Raw genomic sequence first — 16,236 nt, 5'->3', positions numbered from 1 at the left:
CTAAGGTGTCCCGCGTGGGTATTGGTCCGCAGCACAATCAGGTCATGTAGGTTGTCCACCCTGGATTACCAGGTTAGTTAACATTGGCACGCTTGCATCAAAACCTGGTGAATTTTTACCGGAGACTGCGTGAATAACCAGGAGCAACGGGACGCAGCCCAAAGCCTGTGGGACAGGAGGCGTTTCCGATAGCCTTGCTGAGACACACCCGTGCTTGCTTTCGCCAGAGGAAAACGTGATATTCTGAGGATGCAAGCCCTAAGTAGCTCAAGGGGAAGGTGCAGGCTAGGCTTTTTTAGATCTCTGATTCAGCAACAGCTGAGTGGATTTAAACTGTGCTTTGGATAAACACATGAGCACAGACTGTGTCTCTGTGCTGATAGCTTCAATGTCAAATTTCAGCCTTGTGCACTTGGAGCTGCTGACATATTAAACCTTGGAAATTGGGCTTCATAATGGAAATAGCAGCTCAGTGACCCTTAATTATAACTGCAGCACTGGCCATGGCCTACCTTTTCCCACGCAAGAACAACTCAATATGAGAGGGTGAGAGCAGCAGAAACGATTTGTCATGAATGATATTAGTGGTGAATGTAGACTTTCCTCATGCTGATCACCTGCCTTAGTCAACCTGAGGAAAGTTATTGCACTCAGTGGGGGCAGCGTTAGTGCTAGGAGCGCAAAATAGAAACTACTATTAACCTTTTGTGTGTGTGTTTTCAACAGTCAGGTTCAATATCTCAGTGGAAATGTGCCTGTTGTACCGCTCTGTTGCTAAGGTGGCTTGGGAAGATTTGACAAAATGGTAGTAAAAAGTTAAATCAGAAATGACGCTGTTCAGATGTGAGTTTACTCATGTTTTTTTTGTTCACTACTGCTCTTTGGTTTGAGTGACCCTGTTTGAGTATGGACATGTAAGTCATCACCGTCAAACGCTTAGAAGACAAGGGCGATGTTTTTCCAGTTTCTGTATGTTCCAAACGGCGTTTCTATCCAAAAGCGTGCTTGAAACTCTGGATTACAGGCATAAAAAGACGAACAGAATTGCAATGATTTGCTTTAAAAGCTAAGATTTGGAGAGTGGGATGGAAGTCAGCTACAGCCTAAGCATTTTTCTTCTGTGGTGTTCTTCAAAGGAATACAGCAGCAAAATCAAAAGAGATTGCAAGGATCTGTTATGTATTACGGTACAAAAGCAAACAGATGGCTTTTTCTCCTTTTTTAAATATGTAACTACTACTTTCTCATTATATCTCTTGGAATGGTTTCAGATATCAATTTAGTTTGCAAAACTGAGTTGTTTGAATAATAGGTATATCACAATTTCAAATCAATTAGCAATATCACTCACCAGAGGAGGAGAAGGTTTACTTGAATGTCAATAATGAGATTGTGTACGCCGTGAATTACTCTGGCCTATTTAACGTTATTACTTTTCTCTGCAGCAGGGACAGTTGCGCTGGTATTACTTGGCAGGAGCTGCTAGAGATGAGGCCGGCTCATTTGTGACCGGATGTAAAGTAGCTCTCGGCAGCCTTTGAGGGACTTTCGCTCTCTCTTGGAGCGATTCCTGCTCTTCAGCTGCTTTCCCCCACCTTTCCCCCGCTCCTCCAGTCCGTCCCGTTGCTGCTGGAGGGACTGAGGTAGGGTCCTTGCTTTAGGCTGCAGTAGGCTGCAATCGGTGCACAACTGCTATTTTTTTTTCCCCCTCCTGTTTTTGTTATTAACTTAGCATGTTATTTTCTTTTTCTGCATCAAGAAGCATGAAATATAGATAAGTGGTTTCTTGCATTGTGCTAACTGTAACTAAGTGTTCTGCCCAGGACAATTTTTTGTAGTCTGGCTTGTCTCTCATAATTATGTATTTCATAAAAGTTCTCCTGAAGGAATAAAATTATACCTGAGAAACTAATTTTTCAGAGGAAGGGATTGAATGAGGTGTTATGTGTGGGTTTTCAAATCCTAGGTGAATCATTGCATTATCAGTGTTCTTCCGAGAACAGTGTTGATTTTCATAATCTAATCTGCAGTACATTTATTTCCTCCAGTCCCACTGACACAAAAGCACTTGCTTAAATCCCTTTCTGTCTGATGAAGCAACATTTCTCTGGTTAACTTTCATGGAAATTAGTTGGCCTCAAATGTCTACATACGGTGTTGGCATTTCTACCAGGGCATGAACGTGCTTTGGGAATGTGCTCTTGTCTTCCTGACTAATCATAATTTTTAACACAATTCATCAGTAATGGAGAACAAGAAAGGAAGGACTTAAGGCACAACAGGAGTGCGTGCAGTTCTTGCGCTGCGTGGCAGGACGTGTTGTACGTACTTTTGAAAACCTCTCATTGGCAGGCTGCCTGGCAGCTGGCTGCAGAGATTTGACCTGTAACGTAGAGGCTTTTACTAGCTGTGAAGTGCCGGGGTAAATTTCCATGCTGTTGTATGAGAAAAATTGTAAATATATATATATTGTTTTTTCCTCCCTCCAGTGTAATCTGAAATAGATTTGAGATGGGAGTTGGCCTACCTCCACGTGCAGGAAAACGAGCGTTGAGATCTGAGTCGGGATAACGTAGCGAGAGCAAAACTCGGGCTGTGAGGCCCCAGCTTCACTGAAATAAGACGGGAAGGGTTCGACATGTAGGCTCTGGGAACCCTGAACCGATCTCGGTTTTCTTTGCGTTGCCTCTTTGGGGTTGTACTTCAAGGGCAGCTGCTGAGGTTGAGGAAGCGTGAATTTTTAAAGTAGCACGGGCCAATTTCTCTTCTGTGCTCCAACCAGCTCTACAAGGTGATCTGTTCTAGTAAAAAAGGGAGGAGAAGTTTCTCTATCCCTCGTATGGAAACCGCTGCTGTCACCCTCTCTAGCAGTAACAGTGGGACCACTGGAAAACCTTGCCTTAAATTCTACTTTGTCCTGCAGTCAAGTGGATAAGCAAGCTGGAAGGTAGCTGCTCTTTTGTTTAACGTGTATCTTCTGCTGAAACGCAATATACAGCAGCATTCGGGGCCTCCCGCAGAGACATCTTCAGTCAGGGAAAATCAGACGGGCTATGCCACGATTTGAGTCCTTCGCGATAGATCAAGAGCGGACGAGCAGGGAAGATTCCTGTTTCCTACCTGTTGTTCTGTTCAGGGCCGTAGTAACGCGCTCGGGGGCAGTCCGCGCTGCGCGCTCCCGGCTGGCCGGAATGATGGCCTTTGGCCCTGGGCTTTGAACTTGGTGTAGTGTTCATGTTTATGACACAAGTTAAGCTGAATCGATGGCTTTGCCTGTGTGCCTACCCAGTGCTTGATCACAGGGAGCTTTTTTTCTCTCCTCCTTTTCCATCTCTGTTGTGGCTAGTATTTCCAACAACTTTTTACCTTACGGGGCTGCAGCGAGCGAGGTCAGCCTGGGTCACCGCACAGGCTTTTTGGGTTGTCTTTTGTTTTTGGGGTTTTTTTTTTTTTTTGCTTCTGTTAGCACTGATCTTGAAGACAGTGAAAATATTTATTCAGCATAGGCAGAGTGACAGATATCTCTTGTATGAAGAACTATTTGATGAGCTGTTAGTTTTGAGTGCCTTTCCTATTCATTGAACTAATTAGCTCTACAAATCTTGCTGTCAACCAGTCATATAACCACTTATTTATTTTCCCATGTGCAGAATTTTTATTTTGTCGCCTATACACAGAGCTATAAAACCAAATGCACCAAAAATTGTCTCTTAGTTGAATATAAATGGAAACAAAATACGCTTGGAATTATTATTACATGTGCCATTAATTTTTATTTGAACTATCTTATAAAAACGCCAAACTGCTTTCACTGTTTTTCACTGTTGCACTCATGTAAATGTACAAAGGTTTCTTTTTTTTTCTTCCCCTTTTAATGCTGTTTAACAGTCTTCGGTGGGAGAGTGTGAAAATGACTATTTCTAAGTTGGGGAGAAGGCAGGTTTTAATGCTTGCCGTGGCTACCGGGACTCTCCTGCTATCCCTGGTTGCTGTTTCTCTGTAAAATTATTGTTTGCTTTTAACCGCCTCTCATGCTCTCTTTCCCTCTGCAAGTTTAGTATTTTTGGCAGCCTTTTCTACATTGTAGTAAGTGGATTTAAGTATTTCGTGCAATTAAGGCATTTCTAGCTCATGAAAACATAACCACTGAGCCTGACCTGTGTTGTGTTTAGTCGCAGCAGGTCGTTTCTGGCAGTGACAGCGCACGGTGCATTATCATGAAAGATATCTAGAAAATGGATTTTGTGGGAAGCAAAAACATAATGGTGTAATTCCTGGCACGCATTCCTCTTGTGAGTTGACTGCTGTTGCTTTCTTATTTGGGGACAGTATCACACAGGCTCCAGAGACTCGACAGTATTTGTCGGTAACCAGTGTTGCTCTTCTGGAACAAGTCAGCGCAGTCTGGTGAGTATGGGATCATCCCGTGAAATATGGCTCGCTGTTATATAGTGACACAGTTGCATTTAAATGTTGCCAGTGTTCCCTAGAAGTTGTGCAGAGCCATGGCCCGCTGGGATCGTGCTGCCTGTTGGGAAAGGATTTTCCGTTTTGCAGCCTGATGCACGTGAAGTCATCAAAGCCGAGATTCCTCTTTTACAAAAGCAGCATCCTCTGCTGCTGAGCATGGAAAATGGAGATTTTTGCTAATTGAAAAGTTATGCCTCCAGCATTCTGTGCTGTAACGGCCACGTACCACTAATTTTTTTTTTCTCCTATCAGGCAAATCTTATCTCATTTTATGCCACCCTTTCCCCTGGAAATCTTAAGTACACAAGCAAAACTAATGGAATTTTGTGGGATCTACTGCACGCACATGAATTAAACTGTGTTTGAAAGAATGAATGCTTCAAAAAAAGCCCAGTTCAAATGAAGCATAGACAAACAAAGCGTGCGCAGCCCAAAGGCAATGAGTGGTGAAAGCATAGCTGTAAAATGGAAAACGGCTAAATAGAACAGCACTAATTAGCTTCAGAGTGCTGTTATTTAACTATTAGAAATGTGTGTCCAATTTTGATGTGTGAACTTCAAAGAGGATGTTGGCAAAGTGGAAGGGGATTGGGAAAGGGTTGCAAGAAAGACTGGAAAATCATGCCATCTGAAGAGAGACTTAGCCTCTTAATCTCTTTATCTGGTTGAAAAGAAGAATAAAAGATTACTTGGGGAAGAGATCTCTGATAATAACGTCTCTTTAATCTGATGTTAGAAAGCACAGGAGCCAATGCTTGGCAGCAGTAGCCAGACATGATTAACATATACTTTTTTGACTGTGGGTGTAATTGAAAATTTGAGCTATTTACTCGAGGGTGTCGAGGCTTGTGTGTACTGCTTGAAGTCTGTATTGTCAAGACTGAATGCTCCAAGCTGTAGATCTGACGAAGTCCTGGAAGAAGCGCTCTGGTTCATGTTACACAAGTCAGATAGTCATGGTGGAGCAGCGGGAAAAATGACATACCTGGTTTTAAGATGGAACTTGACAAGCTTATGAATGTGGTTATGGGATGTGACGGCCTTTGGTATCTGTGGGAGACATGCAGTCACCAAGATGATCACAATAAAGCAAAAATTGGTAAGCTCAAGATCGAGAGGAAAACTTTAGGCCTGTGTTTTGGTTCATTCTCTGTTGACTCTCTTGAGGCATTATTGAATGTTGATGTGATGTTACAGAGATTGAAAGAAATGTGACTTCTCTGAAGTGTGTACTCTGTCTTTGGAGAGAAAGCAGGCTGTAGATGATGGAAAGATGTTTAAACCAGTGCAAAGCCCTTGAGTTGGAACTTTTTTTTCATGTGGAGGTCTGCATAAGAGCTTTGTTGAAGTGGGGCCCGTTGTGAAAAGTCTTAAGTTGCAGCCTATGTATATATGCTTCTGATGGTGAGGGGGAGGCAGGAAGAGACTGAAGACTCTGTCCTGTGGTCACTGGTCAGAAATAAAGTCTCATTTTTGTTGGGCTCCCACTGATTTAAGCGGAGCCAAGCATTTCTCGTTTTGCTGAGGTTTGGGTCCCCTGAGCCCCAGAGGTTGTTACGAATTAGCCAAAAATGCAGTAAGAGGTTTCATTTTATTTTGCTTATTCATTTCCTCTTTCTTTTTCTTGCTTCCGCAGCTTGTTATACCCTGTTAGGATTTCTGTCTGTTTGATCTAGTATAAGTGAGTGACAGATTTGCAGTAAAAGTTTAAATTCCCTCTTAGCAGATGTCATCTATTTGAAACATTTGAAATGGGAGGGCTTCAAGTAATCTAGCTTCATACGTTGCTGGTTGGCAGGTACTAGTTGGACAAAGCCTCCCTTCCTTTTGAGCCACTTTCTTTTGCTACCATAACATGTTTTGTGCATTCTATCTCTTTTCCCTTAAATATCCTTGCCATTAACCAAACCTTATCCTGTGACGTTTCGGTCAGTATGCTTTCATTTCAGTAATTTTGTACGTTTTCTGGCTGTACATGAGCAAGTATACTGAAGAGACTTCAGCAGTTTGCCAGACACGCCTGTAACCCCAACAGTCTTGACTTCTGCTGGAACAAACAGAAATTGGGCTTGAACTGTAACGTCTCGGCTGTGAACACCTTGAGGTTAGTGACATTTAGACCTAGAGTTTTAACTTGGGCCCACATCTAGTTATTAACACCAATTCCTAGAGGTTATTAACTATATTAACTAATTGATCCTAACATTTAGAAATCTCTTCTTTGGCACTATAGCCCCCCTTGGTCATCATGAGCGCATAGTATGTTATTTTGATTTCCTTTTTTGTCATCTAACCCTAGTTTCACTTGAAGACACTCTCTTTGGAAGAAAGCTATTATTGTACCTAGTTCAGCAAAACTTTTGGAGAGGAGAGCAATTAACAGCTTGTTGAGGTAAGTGAAAAGATTTGCTTTGACCTACAGAGGCCTTGGATCAGACGGGTGAATCAGAAAGGCATGTAGACACACACTTAAGGAATAGGAATCAACTTTAAAGAGAGACACATACTGCACTAGCCTGAAGTACAAGGTAATATTTGATAAAGCAGGGTTTATAGTGATTGAAACTGGAGTGGTCTTTTCACCCGCAATGCCCATTCTCTTATTTTAATAATGATTTTACAAAACCTACAGCAAAGCAGACTGCAGAAGATGTAACTTATCTGAATTATACTTTAAAACCAAATAACTTATCTGTAGCCACTTTAAAGGAGGTGAGACGTTATGTCAAAAACATATATCCTTACAGATTGTTTCTGCTGCTGGCAAGTAGTATTTTTCAGATGTGTTTGATTATAAGTCATGTTTGTACCTCAAAATACAGAAAATTGAGTGTTCAGTTTTAATAGTTATTAGAGATCTTTGAATTTTAACTCAACTTATAAGATGTGTAGTATTTTCTTTATTCCCAACACATTGTTGTCAAGTTTATAGAGTATATTTCAGTACAGTTTTGAAACATTTCTTTGATAGTAAGCGTTTCTGTCTTGGCAATACTAGAAGTGTTTTTCCATATCAGCAATGGTGCATGAATGCTGAAAACTCACTAGAGAATTGTGCTGTGTGCTGAGAGAGATTTTAACTCAGAAAAAGCAAATAAATAACTGGTAATTGCATTTAGAAAATTACTGCAGTAAAATTAAGAATTAGTCATCTTTGATGCAGAACTTGATTTTAATCATCATACACACAGCACTCTTCATATCCTAAAGTTGTAAGCAGAAGTATGTACTAAAAGGAACTGTTACAGATTGAAGTCCTCCCGTGACACTTCAGCAATGTTACAACCTCTGAACGTGTTTCTGTGAGCGTGCTGTATTCAGGCTGCTGTCACAGGAAGAGTTTACTAGTTTTAAAACATAATTGCTAAAATGTCTTATTTGCATGTAGGAGCTTCAGATGGCAGTGTACGGGTGAGGTCTATATATGCAGAAGTACCTTCAGTTGGCTTTATTGAGCGTGTCTGCTTGGTCCTGCACTTACTGCCCTCTGATCTTGCGCCAGCGCAAACAGGAGTTTCAAGAACTACCAGGGGAGATGAGAGAGGAATATTTGCCTCGAAAACACACAAATCATGTTCCATCCGTGACAGTGTGTCTTTACATTTCTCTTTTATTCTTACGCTAACCTGCAACAGCTTTGTCTTGCCTCCAAGACAGAGTTCCTTCTCTTTCACCGGTATGTGAGCAGCGTTTGGAAAGCTGATGTGTCTTTGTGCAGACAGGCTGTCAGATCTGCAAGCATAGCTGTTGTAGGATGTAGATACAGTCACAAACTGAAGCAACTTTTTACCACGTTCATCAGAAAACCTAATACTAAGAAAAGCCAAGGCTAATTTTCAAAAAAGGTTGATGTTCATCACCTAGCATTTAGCAGCTGTAATAAAATTTGGGGAAGCAACAAACATTCTTGAGAAACATCAGAGCAAGTCTCCCTTGAACTTTGTATTGCCATGCTGGTTAACTCTGCAGGAGGAGGTGGGCAAAGCCTCTGGGAGGGCTACACTGAACACTGTATTTAACAGGAGAGGGTAAAAAAAAAAAAATAGTAAAGTTTTTACTAATGTTGGCTTGAAGGGTAATTTTCTTGTCAACTATATAATTAATGCACCGTACATTACAGTAGCCTATTGTTATTCTGGAACGCCAGGATACATTTCAAACTGAATAGCTGTTTAACAAAACACTTGGCAGATTTATTACCCTTAGGTGATTCTGTCAGTCAGCATTTTCACGCATTTAGCCTGAAGTAGGCAGAATCAATTTTGGTATCTATTCTGTGAAACGCAAAGCTGTTTAAATTAAACCCCACACGCATATGCACAACCCCCTCTAGAAAACCAGGACTTGTATTGGATCTTCATCTATTAGCAATGAAACAAGAATTACCCTTGCAAGCTCCTTGGTTTTTCCTTTAGCAGTCAAGGCGTCTGCCACTTCCAATATCTACAAAGAGGTATTTTGTGGCTGTTTTCAGATAACATCTTCGACGTTATGTTTGTCTTTTCTTTGCTTCACAGAACACTTACTTGGCTGCTTCGGAAACTAAGGTGCAGCAATAACTGTGTAGGTAATGGGAATTTTTAAGCAAGGAAACATCTTGCTGAATTTGTTGTTGCCAGTTCTATGAAAGAAATTGAGTTGCAACTGAATGCAAAATAGGGAAGGCAAGTGGTATCTTCTGAATTTAATGATACTCTCATGACAGGCGTGGAACTTTTTCCAAAAGATGCTGGTTTAACTTTCTTGCTACACAGAAATTAGGATTTCAGGAATGGAATTGCATTATTTTTCATTTTTCCATAGGAGGTCAAGGTATGAAGAATACAGAATAAAGGACGTAGGTGGGAAATGAAAAATGTATGTTGCAAATCAAGCAGCAAAACATCAGGTAACAAAATTTTCACATTTTCAGTATTGCTTTTAATGAGAAAGGATTGAGGCAGCACAATTTTTCACTCTTTTTAAATACTCCATGAAATACTGTTGGAGAAAATTTTACTTTAAATTAACATGGAAAAGGAATACTTTGAATATATCCAGTTTTTCCTCACTGTCACATTTCTGTCATATTTCTTCTTTTGTTACTCTGCTTTCTTAAAATTTCTTTTTTACTTTTGAAAAGTTATGAACTGCCAGAGCTGTAATTTCTTTCCTGTTTCCCAATAGCTATCTTTCCCAGAGGCTGAAGAGTCAGCAAAGGGCACAGGCAGGAATAGGGGGAAAATCTTAGTTCCCACAAGTGATCTTAATTGATCTCTTATGGACAAGTTAAAAAGCAGAGAATTGTACTAAAAATAAGACATCAACAAGTCATTCCATTGCTCAACATTCCAGTAGTTTTAAAATATTTAATTTTTCACTTTTAACTAAAAAAAAAAAAACCCACAAACAAACAACCAAAGAAACCCCGACAATAAAAACCAAGCTGTTCATTGCACAGCAAAGCCTAGGGAGGAGGAAGAACATGTGAAATAAAAGGACTCTAGATGAAAAATTTTAGCCAGCTTAAGTTTTTTTTTTTTTTTTTTTGGTCCACCCGTTGGGCGCCTAGGTACTGTACCTGCTGAACTGCCTGAAAGGTCAAATACACTTACCAGAGAAACAAAAGTGCATGAAGCAGGCCAGGCTTGTTGCTGTGAGGTTGTTCAGATGTCACTTGTGGTCACCTCCAGCCCCTTCTGGTAGCAACCCATTTGCACTATCAGACTGGGTGGTGGTTGCGGTCACTCGTGCTTTAAGCTAGCAAAGTAGCCTGCTGTGAGTCTGGAAGTAGCACTGGAGCTTCCCACAGAGAGAGGCTTCTCAAATATGACCAATTTGGATATTTTAATTAAGGACCAGCACATACGTATGCACACAAAGCAGTAGCTGGTGGACAGCTTTCTTGGGAGGTGGAGGGCAGGTGGGAGGAAGGGGGTCCGAGCTTCCCCCTTCCTCCTGCCCTATGGGACTGGACGATGTGGCTCACACTCTTGTTGTTCCTCCTTCGTAGCTCGAGGCCGTGTTGTCCCATTGGGCAGTGCGCTAAGGGATGGGTTTGCAACACGGCAAGGCATCATCAATTGTTCTACAGCAATAGAAGATAGGGAGGTGTGGGGAATCCATGAGAGCTCCAATGGTTATCGTTGGTCTTCATTTGTGGATAGGATACTCCGTGCCCCATCTGGCACTTTGTAACCATAACAGGCAATTTTATTTACTCTGGTTTTCAAAGCGGCTTCGGAAGTTGGTGCACTGTACAGAGGTACTAAAAAATGATAGTGGTCTCGCAGTGCTTGTGAACACACCTCCAGAGTGGATGTGACCTTATAAAAATGCACGGTGAGAAAGAGTCCTAAGGCCAACAAATTCACACAGGTTAAAGGCTACCGAGGCCAAGGCAGCAATGCCACCAGGCTGCTGAAGTGGGACTGAGCTTAAGGTGTCCTGGCAGAGCTGCTAGGTGTCAAGTCCAGTGCCTCAGCTGCAAGGCTGTCTTCCTCGATCTCTGACTTAAAAGTCCAACCAACACTTTGGAGCCTGATTCTGCATGTTACAGTACGTAGGAGGATGTCAGTGCGTGGAACAAATTTCTGGATAAGGTCAGAAATAGGAGAAATATGAGAATTAAACCATCAGAATTGGTTGTTGCATGGTTTTCTTATGATTTAAACATGTCATAAAAACTGTGCTTTAAAAAAGAGATCCTAAAGGTGAGAATGGGAAGTTGTTTCCCTTTTTCCTTCAGTTATACTTGTTTGTGTGCATTCTGTTAACTCCCCATCTGTCCACCTGCAGCTGACCCTATGGCTGTGTGTCGGGCACCTGTGGAAATGCCTTGTAACCCAGCGCTGCAAGGGAGTTGCCAGCTGAGCTTGTAAGTCATGAACTGTTTTGATTTTGTAAATTCTTAAGAAAGTATCTGTCTTTCACTGACTTTGAGTAATCGGAAGATCTCTTTTTCTTTTTTTCCCCCCTTCCTGCTATTGATTTTTGGCGAAACCAAGTCATCTCGGGAAAATACAATGCTTGCACTCCATTTTGCGTTTTCATGGAATCCATTTCGATTTCTGGTAAATTGAATAAAAAATAAAAGACTGGAATAAGCAGATGATGTGAAACTCCCACCCTAATGGTTAATATTAAGAGACACTGTACTGCTTCTTGTGACTTTCAGAAAGGGAGAAGAGATCTTATGCTAGTCTGCCTTATTTATTTATTTTTAATTCTTTAACAGTTTTGATTTTGGGGGCATATTTTTGTTTTGTTCTGCTTGTTTTTTGTTTTCTTAGCAACAAGTGGTTTCTAGATACCTTGTTAATCTCTAGCTGAGTTGTATTTACTATCTTGCACACTCTGGATTGTATCCATTGGAATTGAGTTACAGTGTACAACAGCTGGATAAATTAATCAGGAGTGCTGGCCAAGAGTTTTTGCAGATGGAGCTGATTGCATGGGACAAATCCCTCCCTAGAATAACATGACTTCACTGGAGTTGCCTTAGAGATTATTTCGACCTGCAGTGCTGACACGGCAGAAAAAGTGTGTGCAGGCACTGTGGCTTTCCTGAGCCAGAAGCTTCATCTCCATGGTTATGTTTAATAACAATTTATCCTCCATGACCCATGTACAATCCTGTTTTTTTTTGTTTTGTTTTGAGGTGTGTGTTTATGTGTGTGTGCTTTTTGGTTTTGTTTGCTTGCTTGCTTGTTTTTTGCACCCATAGGGTCTTATGGCAACGGGTTCCAAGATTTGTCTTGTTTGTCACTGGTGTCCCAAAGCTCTTGCGTGAAGTATACGTTTTTTTTCCTTGTTCAGTTTTTTGTGCTGTTTGTAATTTCATAGGCTTCTAGTATATCAGAGTCTCTCCTCAGTCCTTGTGCTTGCCTTTTGGCAAAGCGAACCTAAGCATGGTAAACCTGTAAAAGATGCTGTGTAATGCACAAAAAAATATTGCTCAAATCCTTCAGTACGCAATGAATATGCAGTTGAGTCTGGTGCGCTGGACACTAATGGGGAGATGTTCGATGTTTTGGGTCTAGCATATTCTTAGCAAAACATCTAGTCCCAAAGATTTCAACAGATGGAGTTTCAAGCATACCCTGAGGTACATTGCTTCAGTGGCTGATTTTCCTAAAAACGTATGCCTTATTTTCCATTCAAGTGTGCTGAGTTTCAGCTTGCAGGCTTTGGATCATATTAAAATTTTGTCTCTTAGGTGAAAACACACTATGCTGTAAGTGGTCTCTCCCTGCATAGACTCCTCTAGTCACTGATCAAGGGACCTCTTACCCCTCCTCTTGATAAGCTGAAGTGCTTGAGCTTCCCTGAGGGTATGTCTGCCCTCAGTGCGGTGCCAGGACGGATGCACGAGGCGGTGCTGACGTGGGTCCTGTGCAGCGGGAGGGCTTTGCTGTTACTGTCCCTCCCCTTGTCACCCTTCCCAGAGGGGAGCTGCTGCACCTGGGACCCGCGACAGCAGAAAATGTGCTTCACCCAGTGTAGTTTCCCCCTGGAGGAGGAGTTCAGCTACAACATCACACTGAAGGAACAGCTGAAGCACACGCACGTGTTCCCCTCGCCATCTCTTTTTAGGGAGCAGTAAATCTGGGGGGTGAGAGGGCCTTGTGGTTGACTAACCCCACATAGGCAGGTTTGCCAGAACCCCAAATCAGCCCGTGCGGAGCTCCACGCTAAAGCAGCTGAACTGATCCTACGAGCATTGCTGTCTTTAATATGTACCTGCGGTGGAACGTAGACCTTTCCGTAATGCCTCACTAGGAGGGAAGTTTTCCAAACTTCAGCTGATTCTTGCAGCCTTTTTCACGCTCTCTGGCGTGGCAAAGCCCTTTTTAAGTGCAGACATAAGTATTCGGTGCAGTACTCCAGCACCATGTGTACTGACAATACAACTCAGCAGTATCAGGCCATGAGCAAACTGGTTGAAGCTGGCTCTGTTTTGAGCAGCGGGTTTGACAAGAGAACTCCAGAGGTTCCTTCTAGCTTGAAATCATCCTGTGATGCTGCTGCACTACTAGATAATAGATCTACGAGAAAAGAAAGAGAACTCGAAGAAAGTAACTAGTGCTGTAACAAGTTTTTTCAATGGAAAAAGGAATTTTGTACAGATTTTGTTTTACACTTTATATTTTTATTCCTTGCTAATGCAATTGTCTGATTTTAATCCAGATCTGTTCTGTTGCGCTTGTTCCTGAATGGAAAGTTTTCCCAGAGACTTCTCAAAAAGACAGCAAAGGTGTGGTCGTGTTTGCCAAGCATCTGAATGGTAACATGTGTGTTGATCTAAATCTGTTCAGCTTTACCCATGAACAGAACCCACGTTGTGTTTATTCGATTGGCATTGTATAAATGGATGAGCATTAAACTTGTTTTCGAGACTGAAGAAAACTCACACAGACAACTAAAATGGTATATTTATTTTTCCATTGCAGTATATGTGAATGTGAACTGGGAAGACCTTCCCTTGCTTTTAGCAAGCAGGATAAATCCCTCTTGCTTGAATTTTATTTTATATGCTTCCTTTTGCTCTGCACCTCAAGGCATCCGTGAGCCACCCTAAAGTATAAAATGATGGCTAGAAGTAAAGAAATAAAACAAAAGAGCAGCCTCACAGGTGCGCTCTCAGTATTCCCACGCAGGTGTTGGAATGAGTCTTCTCTGTTCCTCACAGAACATCCCTTTCTTGTTCCACAAGCAGCGCCTTTGCTGTGGCATTGTCTGAGTTATTTTCATAATTCATAATTATCTTGGTTCTTAAAAATTTAGACATACATTTAAAAGCATGATCCAATCTTGCCTGATTGCCACCACATTGTGTTCGAAGTAATTACCATTCATTTGGCTTTTGAGGCTGTTGAATGAATTTTCCACATGAGATTCCTTAATTTGTACATATTTTATTGCTATAAAATAGGTATTGGCAAGCTGCCTAAACTGTAGTGAGGGCCTTTAATTCCTATCCCTATGTGATGAAGCAAATTAAGTGCAAATGGGGAGACAGAAGATAGACTACTTAAAATGTATTTTGCTAGCATTTCTAAATCGTCCTTACACAGGTGCAAATGCACAGGTAAGATGAATGTAGCTTAGTTCTGCACTAAGGAGCCAAAAATGGTTAGTTTTCATACAAGGAAGATAATGTTCCTACACAATATAAAAACTCTCTATCCTTGAGCTATTATCCCCAAGAGAAAATGTACTCTGCTTGAAGAGGTTATTAGTGCCTTTGTGCTGGCTTCCTGCATACTAAGGAAAACCTTCAAGAATATTAATCCTCCTCCTCCTTCTGCACATCTATTCTCTGATGGCTGAGCAGGACTAGCCTGCTAGCTAGGTTTTTAGAGGCACTTTTTAGAATACTCTGAGTATAGTTTGTCCCACCAAACTGGAGGTGTCCGACTGTTGTAAGATAGCAGTTATTAGGTGGAGGTGAAATGAGAAGGAAACACTCAGGTGCTCTGGTTCCTGCTCTGCCAGAGATCCACTGAAAGATCTTGGAGGCTTCTCTGGGTATGGGGCTCAGTTCTCCCCCCGTTAAGTTGGCGCTATAGACTCTGGATACCTCTATAAGGAGTCTACAAATACATTTCAGTATATAAGAACGTTGTAAGTAGAGAGCAAATTATAAAACTGTTCTTTAAGCATGCCAGGCTTTATAGCTGTGTTTTACAAAACAATGTTGTATTTGTTATTCATTTGCTTTAAAGAACTGCAGGAAAGTTGATGGATTTCCCTGCTCCCCTGTCAGAGCACTTCAGGTATGGCCTTTGAGAAAACCCCCAAAAAACCCAAAATAACAGTTCTTGGCATGTTCCCTTGTATAGACATAATTGGTACACAATTCCGCCCAGCCCAAACCAACAAAGCCATCTCTAGTGATCTAGCATTTCATGTTTATCATAATCATAAGGCTGTCATAAATTAAACAGCAAGAGCATGGAGGCTTTGGATCTAATGAGCACTTGTTGACAATCAGCTATTCTTTGTGAAATCAAGCCTTGCTTCATGCTTCTAATGGGAAAGTACAGGAGTCCCAGAAAGGCAGAGCTTGCTAAGAAATCTGGCTAATTGTATGTATCTGAAGCAAAAGGCTTACAAATCAAGAGATGTACTATACAGAAACACTAGGGCTTCCAGTTAGAGATAATTTTAGTGAGTGGTGTAAACACCAAGTGTGACTGGTGGTGATGCTGGGCTGAGTGGTCAGAAGCTAGGCTCCAAACACGTTGGCTTATTCTGTTTAAGGCAGACCTGCTGCTCTGAGGCCCCACTGAAGTCAAAATAATATAGGGTTTGAATTTGAGGACCAGATTTGCAGCTTCAAATAAAAGGAATATGTTCAAAGCCAGCAATGTGCCTGACAGTGGACTTCACAGGGAACAGCACATCCTCCTCTTCCAGCAGCTTCCAGTCAAACTGCATGAAGCCTATTTGGAGTTCTTGTGTACTATTTGTACCTTACATTTGAGTAAATGGCACTAACATCTCACACAAAACAAGTGATTTCATGAGGTTTCTTCCCTCCCCTCTATGCTCATTCAGGATAAACCAGCTGCCAAAGAGACTTTTCTCTTAGCAGTACTAAAGCTGTCTTTATCTGCTCAAACACTCGTACCTTGGCATTCTCATTTTCACTGTGCAGCCTCTCTGCTGGCCTGGGAAGCACATCATGGAGGCATTTGGCATGCTCCAGTCCTCAGTGCTGAATTGGGCTTGCTGTTCATGCAGGCATCTGAATTCAAGCACAGTGCTTCATGGGTGGTTGTG

The 16,236-nt window shown here is 41.7% G+C and overlaps 1 long non-coding RNA gene across 1 annotated transcript; it reads left to right on the top strand.

Annotated features, from left to right (window-relative positions):
- The first annotated feature begins 6,151 nt into the window (after positions 1 to 6,151).
- Positions 6,152 to 13,753, top strand: LOC138061260 (uncharacterized). Its single transcript, XR_011134944.1, has 5 exons — positions 6,152 to 6,574; positions 6,770 to 6,862; positions 9,274 to 9,358; positions 11,248 to 11,326; positions 13,639 to 13,753. It is a non-coding gene; the product is annotated as an uncharacterized lncRNA (long non-coding RNA).
- Positions 13,754 to 16,236: the final 2,483 nt, after the last annotated feature.

This window comes from Struthio camelus, chromosome 16 (assembly GCF_040807025.1).
Source record: "Struthio camelus isolate bStrCam1 chromosome 16, bStrCam1.hap1, whole genome shotgun sequence".
Lineage (NCBI taxonomy): Eukaryota > Metazoa > Chordata > Aves > Struthioniformes > Struthionidae > Struthio > Struthio camelus.
The sequence above is the reverse complement of the archived record's forward strand: the minus strand, read 5'-3'. Positions and strand labels throughout refer to the sequence as shown.